Consider the following 12,900-nt stretch of genomic DNA (forward strand, 5'->3'; position numbering starts at 1 on the left):
CATGCAGAGGTAAACTTTGGTTCAGTATGGCATCATCCTTCAATTTTCTAGCATTTGCAGGGCAGTGGTTAAGAACTTCATGCCCTCGGTTTTTTGCATAATCGCTTTGTTGTAAATAAGCCGAACACACTCTTGCGTTTTTGGTGTTTATATATGGTCACTTCTGCAGATGTTCACCCACTTCCTATGTAATGCTTTTCTTTTGTTGTATGCTTTTAGTCTCTCACTTCTTACCTTGTTATTCTTCTGTGTGTCCACAGCGCCTCACTCTCTGCAACTGGTATATTCTTGAAGATAAATTATTTTAAGTATTGATAACTCTCAGGAAGGCGTATAGAGACGAGTTCTATAATTTCTTCATTTTAATAAAGAACTTAGTATTATAAAGATCAGTACAAAATTAACAGGTTACAGTGGTATAAACGAAATCACTCTGGAGTAATTAACTTGATTCAGTCTATATGGGTAACACGAAAGCGAGGGAAGACGTACTCTCCCTTAGTGGACACAGTTCCAATCTGCTCCTCTCCTGTCGCTCTCCAGACAGTTGAACCCCCGGATCTCTTGTTATCTGCAATCTCCACCTCCTTCTAGTCCTATTGGAAGGATTTGTCAGCAAGGCCTCCCCTTCAAATAGTTGATTGGAAAGGACTGTAGTGGGTGTGATTCAAAACTCTCCTTAGAGGACTTGATTGGAGATGATCTTAGGAGGGTGTGTGACAGACTCCTCCCTAGCATGTTTGATTGGAGGGTGTTGAAGTACATCACTTTGTCCAGCCCCCAATTTCCTGGAATTTCCATGAAAACGCCTCCTATTGAAGGCAGGTTATAGAGCTGGTTGATGTAAGCTTTTAGGCTGTGCTGACTCATGATTTGGTTAACTCAATCGCAAGGCCACTACTTCCCACTTTTATGGCTTTAGACGCAATATATTTGCTCACTGTTTTTGAGTTCGTGCAAAGTCCTACCTTGGTCAGCGTATTTGAATCCACAATAATAACAACAGCTTTTAGGCATTATCACTGTTCTCTCTGGCTCTCTTTTTATTCTTACGTCTCTCTCTCTCTTTTTCTCTACTTTTTCTCTTTTCTATATTTCTTTCACTCTCTTTTCTATCTAATTTCCCTAGCTACTCTATACCTACACATTTCGGGATCTTTAGAAAAATGGTAAAAGCTAACCTTTTCACTTCCAACATTGCCCCTTTTTGTATTACAGCATCCATAAATACCACATATCTCCATGGCAATGTACTGGCTTACCCACCAGCTACCGGATGAGGGCACCATGTGACGTCATGCATGGGAGAGTTAAAAAATCGACCTCTGTGTAACTCACCTTATCTTCTTACATCTTGCAACTGAGGATCAAAAGAGGCATCCCTTCTACTTTTTCCTCACGCTTTGTCCTATTTACATAACTTAAAGATAAAGACGATAGAGACTAGCAGATGTGTTGAAATCTGTAAATTTCTGTATGATTTTGCAAGCAACCAAGAATGTACTGCACTGTCTCTGTGCTGACGTCACTTGCTGACCATAGCATGTTAATATGGAAAATGGTATCAGAGCAAAATAACATCTCTTTTTGCTTTTAAACTTACAGATGCATAAATTGGTTATATTGAATATTTTCAGCTTCTATAAAGTAAGACTTTCCTTTATATCCTCGTATTGACATAGCTCTGTTATCTGTCTTCGAAGCTTGTTATTTTCATGTAAGAGAATTTCTATTTACATTTTCATTTTATTTACTGCCTGTATTCTTTTACTTGCATTTTGCACCAAAGATTCCACTCAAGATAATTTTCCTACGAAAGCAACGTTGCTCCGGTTCTTACAATAATGCGTCTACTAATAAATAATACTCCAGAGAGTCGTGTTGTCACTAATGAACCTAAGATGCACACTCCAGCAATAAAGGACAAGCAACGAACACCAACACATGAGTTGAACAAGAACGTTCTACGAGTGACAAGCAATATCAGATAAATGGAAAGCATCACATGGAAGGTTTTTATTAGATTCCTGTCATGCATTCACAATACTTTTATGCCTATCTGCTCGTCTGTCTCTCTACAAAGTTTCTGAAAACTTTGTTGACAGATTTCAGCGAAGTTTGGTGATGGGATGAACCAAAGACGAGGTGATTAGGTCTTGAGATAGATGGGATCCCAAGGTTCTTCTTATGGTACAATATATATATATACATATATATCTATATATATGAATATATAATATCTATATATACATGTGTATATACATATATAGTTATGTGACTGAAAATCATGTGAAAAAGTAGTCTGTTGCTGCTGTGTTGCCCCAGGCAAAGCCCTTAGGGGGGAGCAATGTCTGAAAAAATGGTACCCCTTATTCAGGTACCAGGTTCACATAAGTGACACTTGGATTAAAGATGGCTTCCAGGCACATACAAGAAAAAAAGCACATCATCTCCTATATGGAAGTCAGGTGCCTAAAAGAATCCAAGTAAAAAAAGTCACAGAAAAAAAGTCACAGGAAAAAAGTCAGTAATTCATGGTGGCTGGTAATAAATTCACAGGAAAAAGTAACCTAACCTAAACTAACCCAACTAAACCTAACCTAACCTAACCTAACCTAAGCTATAACCTATTACCTAACCTAACCTAACCTAAGCTAACCTAACCTATAACCTAGCCTAACCTAACCTATAACCCAACCAAACTTAACCTATAACCTACTCTAACCCAACCGAACCGTACCTATAACATAACCTAACTAACTTAACCTAACCCAACAATTACCAGCCACCATAAATTACTGTGATTTTTTTTCCTGTGACTTTTTTCCTAGGCAAAATTGTGTTGTTTTTCCTGTGACTTTTTCCTGTCATTTTATCACCGGCCTCCGCCTAAGACACAGTCAGCCTGGTTGTACCAGGTCTTCATTACTCCTTAAGATTTCCTAACCTTAATATGGGTTATTTTACAAGCTTCTCACAGCTGATGCCTGAAGGTGAACATATTCTTCAAGATATGAACCAGTTGTAATGGTAAAAATCTCAAAGGTTCTTGCCAGGAATTGCAGATGGTGAAAAACATAAAAGGTGCTACATTTCACTTTTTGGTGTTCCGGTCATGGCATATATATATATATATATATATATATATATATATATATATATATATATATATATATATACATACATACATTGAGGCATATAAATATATAAATACATACAATTATATACTATATATATACTATAAATATATAAATACATGTAGACAATTATATATATATATATATATATATATATATATATATATATATATATATATATATATATATATAAAATCACATATAAACTAGAATATCGTAACAAAGAAATATTTTAGTGGCTGAGACCTATAAAGGCGATCTCTTGTGAACTTTCACATGTCTGGCCTTAGTATCTCCGCAGAGTCCCTGAGGCTTGCATAGGCCTTACCTGGTTAAAAAAAAAAATTTGCAAACAACACTGCCAGATTTCCACACTATCTATTCCCTCACCCTTGTTACCTCCACCTTCCTCCCTCAACACACCGAGTTTCCGACTCTTTGTTGAACTTTACTATGGATATCTGTCGATTAAGTTTATCCTCCATTATTAAATGCCACTCTTCCTCTAACTGAAACACTTTCGTCGATGTTTTAAGAACGAATCATAAACAAGCAGTAGTTGTTTGACTCACCATTGCGTTAGTTATGTGTGTCAGTGCCGAACACTAGTGGTGGGCGTATCGATACCAAAGTATCGATATTTCCGATACCACCTCTGTATCGAAAGTATCGATACAAAATGCCTGGTATCGAGTATTTCGAGTACTGGAACACTTAGGCAATGTTATTGCTAACTATATATCGTTTAAGGAGAATAATGTCGTCCCAGTATGTCTTTTTTTTTTTTTTTTTTTTTTTTACTAAAATTTAATGTGTGCATGTGTACCTGGTAAGGGTAGGGATATTAAGGACTGGGGGGTGGGAGGGGGAGTTTGAGCTGAGTGCTGACGTGATCATGAACAGTACAAGTAAGCCTACCCGTTGCCCGAATCATCATTTGTCAATCGTCACTCATCAGTGTCAAACTGTTAGTTCTTGCTGCTGCCGGGTTGACACCTTACAGTTTTAAGTTACCGTTACCATTATGCCAAGAAAACGTAGTGCGGTGTGGTTGCATTTTGATGATGATGGCCAAGATGACCCCTCCAAAGTAACGTGTCAAATATGTGGAGAGGCTATCCAGCATAGTGGGAACACAAGTAATATGTTCAAACACTTGAAGAAAAACATCCCGTGGAGTCAGCAGCGATAGAGGATAAGGGAAAGGAGAAAGCTACTGCCTCTACCTCTACCTCTACAAGCAGACAGCCTACATTATACGATAGTTTCACAAAAGTTGGCAAATATCCAGGTATGTAAAATAAAAATTCGCCTAAGAGATTGTGAAGTCTATGCCCATATGGTTATTAGGCTGTAGGCCTAATGCCATATACCATCTCACTTAATAATATGAACACACTTAATAATATGAACACAAGACACATATAGTATTGTCAGTCATATGGTAAGACAAAATATAGGGCCTATATTGTAGGCCTACATCAACTTGTTATGGCTGATGCCATTACCAAGCATTAACTGACTCCACATAAATCTTTATTTCAGATGAACATCCCAGAGCCAAGGCTATTACAAGGAAGCTGATGAAGATGGTTGCTGTTGATCTTCAGCCATTCTCCATTGTCGAAGATGAAGGTTTTCGTGAATTGGTTGGAGAGTTGGACTCACGCTATAATATACCAAGTAGAAGGTCCCTATTACGGACTGATCTTCCTAGGTTGTTTGAAAAGGCACAAGCAGATGTTAAGTCTTGTTTAGCAGAGGTCACTGATCGAGTTATGTCCTTAACAACAGATTTATGGACTTCCAGGGCAGGGGAGGCTTACATGTCCCTAACTTGCCATTATATAAACAATAACTGGGAGTTGAGATCTTACACACTAAGTACGTTGCACTTTCCAGGGGAACACAGCTCATGCAATATCTCAAAAACTTATGGCAGAAATGGAAGAGTGGGATATTTCTGACAAAGTGCAAGCTATTGTCACGGACAATGGAGCTAACATGGTAGCAGGGGTTCGTGAATCAGGTTTCAAGCAAATACCATGTTTTGCTCATTTACTGAATCTGGTAGTTCAAGATTCACTGAACTCCAGCCAGTCATTAGGACCAATTATACAGAAGTGCAGTACCATTGTTTCCTTTTTCATCACAGCACCAAGGCTATGGACAAACTAAAAGAAATTCAGCAACAACTAAATGTCCCTGAACACAAACTTATCAATTCTGTGGTGACTCGTTGGAATTCTGTATTTTACATGATACAGAGAATATTGGAGCAGACTCAGGCAGTCACAACAGCCCTTTGCTTTCTAGGAAAACCAACAATGTGCCTGGATGAAGATGACTTAGAAAAGCTTTAAGGATGGCATGACTGCTCTTCAACCATTTGAAGAAGTGACGCGGGAAATATCAGCTCAGAAGTATGTATCCATATCAAAAGTTATCCCACTGGCAACACTGCTTCTAAGTACTTCTGCTGACCTAGCAAAGAATGGAAACGAATTAGCGAGTCATCTAACACAGTCTTGTAGGACACGCTTCTTGAACATAGAACAAAACTATCCCATTGCAGCCAGTACATATCTAGACCCAAGATTTAAGTCCCTCCCATTTAAGAATTCTGAAAATGCCAGGATAACTAAGGAGAAGATCATCCGGGAGTTTCAAAGTATCAGGACAACTCAAGGAACCTTGCAAGTGCAGGAACCAGGTCCATTAGCAGCCCCTACACAGAAAGACAGAGGAATATGGTCAATGTTTGATCAGGCATGTGAGAGAAATAAAGAGGAACGCTCTTCAATGGCTGATGCTCATGTCGAAATGAGGTTGTACAGTGAGGAGCAATTGCTCAATCGAGAAACAGATCCTCTTGCTTGGTGGAAAAGCAGGAAGAGTGTCTAAAAGTGTCCAGTAGATTAGCCAAGAAATATCTCGGCATAGTGGCTACTTCAGTTCCCTCTGAACGCCTGTTTTCACAAGCAGGACAGCTTATTCTTGATAGGCGTGCCAGAATCAAACCAAAGAATGTAAACATGGTGCTATTTCTAAATAGTTATCTGAAGAAGTAATTTTGGTTCAAGTAGCCTACACCCAGACTTTTATAGTCTCCAAGCCTCTATGGTTCCTGCTTACTACATCCACAAACCACAGTTTAGTTGGGGTGGAGGAATTGTCTGTTTGGTCTTCTTACAATTTAATAACAAAGGATAATGGAAGGTTGGGACTTTCACGTCTGGGTGTACACACACACAATAAATAATAAATATGCATATACACATGCCATAATATATGATGCAAATACATAAACTACATACAACACCCAAAGACCCAACACACACACACACCTAGATTGCATTATAAAAAGCAACCCCCTCCAAACTGGGCCTACAGGGCAAAGGACAAGCTTTCATCAAATTTCTAATTTTATTTTGAAACAGGAAAAAATATTTCAGTTGCAATTCAAGGAGGAGAGTACCCTGTGGAATTTGTATAATATTCATTATGGTATGCATATTGCACTTTTCATCATGGTATAATAGGGTATCAAAGGATTCGGACTTTGTCCATTCATTTCCCATCTGCAGGATAGCGAGCTCGTCCTTTTGTAATCCGGTGAAGCCGGACATCATTTTACTACTGAAAAATAGCTCGCTATTGCTGGCTAGCCTGTAGAGAGGGAAGTTGAATAGATATAATACAAATGTTTGACACCCTTTGGTATTAAGATTGCAAGAATTAAGCATGAAGTTCTTTTATTTTATACAAAGGAAAGAAGTCAGTTTATTAAACAAATACAAGATAGTATGCATGATTCATTACAACCTCTCACTATATATTCCCTACCCTATTCAAATATAGCATAAATAGTAGTATAATAATGTCTAAATCTCTTTCTCTCTGTATATATATATATATATATATATATATATATATATATACATATATTTATATATAAATATATATATATATATATATATATATATATATATATATATATATATATATATATATATATATATATATATATATATATATATGCCAATTGAGCTATAAAAACGGTTTCAGTAAAAGTACTCATAACAACCGATACTGAGATTACAGTACTTGGTATCGGTACTCGATACTACCGATACTGATTTTAAAAATACTTGGTATCGTATCGAAATTAAAGTAATCGTATCGCCCATCACTACCGAACACTGGTGGTCTACTAACGTTGTTGTCTTGGGATAAGCCTCGTTGACACGGGGCTAGTTTAGCAGGCGCTAATACTAGCGACCTGTGAACCACCCCTCTACTTGCCCAATGTCAACGAAAAGTTAGTAAGCTTGCCACTTGCTGGGATAGTCCAGGATAGTGGCAAGTGAAGCTGATGTCCCGGCTACTTTACTCGCTACTTGCCGGTCACGTGACCAACTAGCAGCCACAACTGTCCACGTGTCAACGCCATTACGCCAAGATGCCGCTTTGTTGGACAGTTGTCATCACCTTCCCCGAACACAAGCATGTGCGAGAAGTGGAGTCCAAATGAAATTTCCACCTTTTTGGGAATTTATGAGGGATATGAATGCCTGCGGGATATAAGGCACATTGATTACATAAACAGAAACAAGCGTGACATGGCAATGAATATGTTAGTCGAAGTTTTGATGAAGGAAGGCCTTCATGTTCCCAACGTTGAATTTTTAATAAAGACAATTAAGATTATTAAAATTTTTATAGACAAGAACTTAAGCAAAAACTTTGAAATAGTGGAGGCGACACCCTGAAGAAGTATGCAAGTGATGCAAGACTATCCCCACTTGCCAAATAACGCAAGATTATTTCAATTTTAATCCTTGCTGGGACGGCGTTTCTCATCGGTGTTTCCTTTGTAGATATGTGAGGCTCCACCAAATGTAGCTGTTCCTCAAACGTCTGCACATCCATGCGCATATGTCTTTTATATTCTGTAGGATCTGCAGTAGCTAATTCATTAAGTAGTGTACTGGAGCCTCCTAAACTTTCTCTCCTCTGAAGCCACTTCCTCACCCATATTGTACGTTTTTCCTTCCTTTTGTTATTCACAATTATTTCTCATTCCTTTGCCAAAACAACAACTGCAGCATCAATTGCTACATCCATGTCACTGGACATCTTGATGGCTACTGGCTGCAAGTACTTTCCCACCAAACTATCCTAGTGTCAACACTTACTTGCCGGGTAAGTTAACTTGTAGCTAGCATTAGCGGCTGCTAAACTTGCCCCGTGTCAACGAGGCTATACTCTCTCAGAGAACACCGATGTCGAGAACTTTGCTGTAGAATCTGTTCATGTGCAAGAATAATAAGCCAAGTTAACAATGGACTGTCAGAGGGAAGTGTGCTTAGAGACGCCTATTGTTTTCATATCTCTCTCCCAAAGATTACCACGCAAAAACATTCTTTGAATGAAATTAGATTTATGGACATCAATTTTATCGGTAACTGAAATTCGGTCCTGGTCGTTTCGACCGTTAGTCATTTAGGCCGTAACATCCAAAACAACGTAAGACGTTGTGTTTATCGTATTTCCGTTATGCTTATGGTATTTACGGACATTATTTTATGTTTTACCTACATCCCCTAGGGGCTGGTACTAAACACGGCGCCCATTTTGCACGTAAATGTGCTTACGGCCTAAATGATTTACGGCCGAAACGACTCGAACTCGTGAAATTGTCCCTCTATTTTAGGATAGATAACATCATCTTGTTAAAGGACATTAAGCAAGCGTTCTTGCATATAAAACTAGATAACGAAGAGGATAAGAACAGTTTTGGTTTTTAATCGAAGCAGCTGAAACGGTAGTGATTCATAAGTATAGGACAATTCTTTTGGTATAAATGCTGAAATTTTGTTTTTGTCCGTTACCTCCTCTTTATTTTATTTTATATATATATATATATATATATATATATATATATATATATATATATATATATATATATATATATATATATCAAAATAAAATTCAGTTGTCATTTAATTACTTTTTTCTTTGTTCTCAGAGTGCTGAAAATCTTATAGGTTTGGCTTTACCATTAAGGTCTGTCTTCTTCCGTATCTCGCATTAAAGGAGTTAAAACTGTAGAGTGTAAATGTTCGGAATACGTACATTCTGCCATTATATCAACATTTTATTAACTTTAAAATAACATAGGCACATAACACCGAACAACAATAAACACTTAAAAAGCCAGACGACTCCAAGTAACTATTATGAAATTCTAAACATTCCGCATCTCTTCCGGAGGTCTAACTGAAATGTACATTGAATCAAGATGTAAGAAGACAGGGTGAGTTACGCAGAGGTCGATCTTTCAACTTTCCCTCGTGTGACGTCACATTTTGCTCTCATCGTTAGCCGCTAGTTTTGCCGAAACTTGGAGATGTGGCCTCCGGCGTGGAAGTTTTGATGCGCATGATGACCGTGTGCAGAAGAGGAGCCTCATTTTATGATCTGCCACACCAACTGTGGAAAAAATTTCCACATTCTTTTTAGGGGTACATTGAGGCCAGATATATTATTTTCTTACATGATTCATTGACCTATATTCTCGGTCATTTGCATATTTATATAGTTACGTTTATATAGTAATGACTGTATAAAGAGCCATCAAAGAATGGTTGTTTACGTCGAATCATGGAGCAGCGGAAGTCAATCCAGCGATGTCTTGACTGGCACATCAACGCAGACGACAAAAGAGCGACAATTTTAGGTGTCCATCTAATTAAGGTAACTTAAATCTATTTAAATTGTTTTAATAAACGTAAAAAGTTATTGTGATTAACTTGATAAGGGAAGTTTACGGGAAGTGATCTTTAGACTGTGAAGGAAAACATATATCATTTTATATACGTTAGGTTTTACCGATGGTTGAATGAATTTAAAATTTAAGAGAGCGTGAAGCCAGTGGTGTGGAAATGTGGCACCACTGCGGCAGCCAGCCTGGGCAATCCAGCCAGTACCTTCTTCCCCATGCATGTGGTGAGAGATGGGCGGGAGTTTTCACGAATTTATGAAAAATCTTGAGGTTTTCGGGATTTTGTACGTTATTACCATGGTGATATGTGCTATTTATGGATGCTGTAACACAGAAAGGGACAACGTTGGAAGTGAAAAGGTTAGCTTTTACCGTTTCCCTAAAGATCCCGAAATGTGTTGGAAGTGGGTGAACATCTGAAGTGACCGTATAAACACCAAAAACGCAAGAGCGTGTTCGGTTCATTTTCAACAAAGCGACTATACAAGAAACCTCAGGCATGAATTGCTTAACTGTTGCCCTGCAAATGCAAGAAAATTGAAGGATGATGCCATACCGAACCAACATTTGTCTCTGCATGATATGCCACTGTTGATTCAGGTATTTAACATTAGACTCAAGTTTGGTTTAGTCCACCTGTTACGTTTGATATTGTGGATAAATATATTAACTATAGGCTTATATGAATACGTCTGTCAACTAAAGTGCTTAAATGCATCTTCTGTTCGATTCTTAATGCAAGTAAACCATATTTAACGGGTTAAGAGTGATCAGATTGAAATTAGGCCTAGACCTACTGTATGTGTAGTTAAGACTAACTGCAAGGGGATATACTAGTCAACACGAGAGATAAGAGAGACGCGAACATTTTATTGAAATTGTTTTCATGTGCATGAAATGGGCCTATTCTTTGTCGGGTAAAGGAAGGGGACAGTTATTTTAGGGAGAGATAGAAAGAGAGGCCGAGAGGAGAGCATTTTGCATAACTAAATGAACCATAGATTTTTTAAGGATAATTCTAGCAATTAAAGAGCATATACAGTATGTAATATATTCCATTCGATTCCTAATGCAAATAAACCATGTTCACTGGTTGAGATTGACAAAATTGTAATTAGGCCTAGACCTATGTTTGTTAAGAATAACTGCAAAGAGAAAATGCTAGTCAACACGAAAGCGAGAAGGCAACATTTCATTAGAATTGTTTTCATGTGTATGAAACAGCCAGTACTTTGTTCGGTAAAAGAAAGGGAAAATTACGAGAGAGATTTTGTCTTGCATATGAATAGACCTACTTTTATCAGGGGGTTAGGAAGATGAAAATGATAGTTGTATATATATATATATATATATATATATATATATATATATATATATATATATATATATATATAATGTGTGTGTAGTATATCTACAGGTCGCTTTTTAACCAGATACATATGTAATTGCAATAGCCACAATGCCCTTTTAACTTCTTGAATTCTTCGTGCTTTTTTGGATACGCTTGTCACTACAAAGCGAAGAGTTAGAGGAATGTATTTCTGGTGATAGAAATTCATTTCTCGCTATAATGTGGTTCGGATTCCACAATAAGCTGTAGGTCCCGTTGCTAAGTAACCAATTGGTTCTTAGCCACGTAAAATAAGTCTAATCCTTCGGGCCAGCCCTAGGAGAGCTGTTAATCAGCTCAGTGGTCTGGTAAAACTAAGGTATACTTACTTAAGATCCAAGCGCAAGAAATATGAAGATGTTATGATGTCTGGTAGGGGGAAATGAATCCTGCTCTTTGTCAGGGCGGCAACGTGACTCCGTTGTGATTATGGGTCCCGGCTTCGTTTCCCGCTACCAGACTTCACAATATCTTCATGTTTCTTGCACTTGGATCTTAAGGCTTTGTAGTGACAAACATATCCAAAGAAGCGCGAAGAATTCTAGAGTTGAAGAGGGCATTGTTGCTATTACAATTATATATATATATATATATATATATATATATATATATATATATATATATATATATATATATATATATATATATATATATATATACATACATATATATATGTATATATATACATACATATATATATATATATATATATATATATATATATATATATATATATATATATATATATATATATATATATAAAGAGTGAAATTTACTCGTTTTTTTTTTCATTCACATGTAAAGGCATTTTGCAGTTTTTACCATAATGATAAAATACACTATATAAATTATATATATATATATATATATATATATATATATATATATATATATATATATATATATATATATATATATATATTATAGTCTTTCTGCATACATCATGATACGTCTCCTACCTGTAACCGAGAGTTCCTCATATCGTACTCGGTTAGGACTCTCCTAGGCCCGCGTTCGATTCTCCGGCCGCCCAATGAAGAATTAGAGGAATTTATTTCTGGTGATAGAAATTAATTTCTCGGTATAATGTGGTTCGGATTCCACAATAAGCTGTAGGTCCCGTTGCTAGGTAACCAATTGGTTCTCAGCCACGTAAAATAAGTCTAATCCTTCGGGCCAGCCCTAGGAGAGCTGTTAATCAGCTCAGTGGTCTGTTAAACTAAGGTATACTTAAATTAGATGAGATTGAGAATGAGGAAGATGTCATAGGAAATTTAATGTGTGATAGAAAATGAGTCTTTAATTTATTTGGGAGGCTTCGTAGAACATAATTTCAGGAATAAGTATCCATTTTTAGGTTCGGCTGTTACAGATGGAACAAGCGAGGATTGGATCTCGTATGTAAAGAGAAAAATATTATGTAGACCTTCTGTACAATTTCAAAAAGATTTGCAACATGTGGAAGAGTTATTCAAAACTTCCCATGGAGAAACGTTGGAGCCGGGAGTCACGGCAGTATCCAGTCTTCTCCATATTTTCAATGACAAAAATTTTGATGTCCCGAAGGATATAATTAATTATTTTTT

At 37.0% G+C, this 12,900-nt stretch overlaps 2 protein-coding genes across 2 annotated transcripts in view; one reads left to right on the forward strand and one right to left on the reverse strand.

Annotated features, from left to right (window-relative positions):
- Nucleotides 1–7,375, reverse strand: part of LOC136842550 (juvenile hormone esterase-like) — a 47,315-nt gene extending 39,940 nt beyond the window's left edge. Inside the window, exon 1 of the mRNA XM_067109988.1 lies at nucleotides 7,331–7,375. The gene's annotated coding sequence lies outside the window, so the exon portion shown is untranslated. The remainder of the gene's footprint in view (nucleotides 1–7,330) is intronic.
- A 2,716-nt stretch (nucleotides 7,376–10,091) lies between these two features.
- The window catches only part of LOC136842555 (ribosome assembly protein METTL17, mitochondrial), a 192,322-nt gene continuing 189,513 nt past the window's right edge, over nucleotides 10,092–12,900 (forward strand). The window contains exon 1 of the mRNA XM_067110013.1: nucleotides 10,092–10,524. The gene's annotated coding sequence lies outside the window, so the exon portion shown is untranslated. The remainder of the gene's footprint in view (nucleotides 10,525–12,900) is intronic.

This window comes from Macrobrachium rosenbergii, chromosome 10 (genome assembly GCF_040412425.1).
Source record: "Macrobrachium rosenbergii isolate ZJJX-2024 chromosome 10, ASM4041242v1, whole genome shotgun sequence".
NCBI lineage: Eukaryota > Metazoa > Arthropoda > Malacostraca > Decapoda > Palaemonidae > Macrobrachium > Macrobrachium rosenbergii.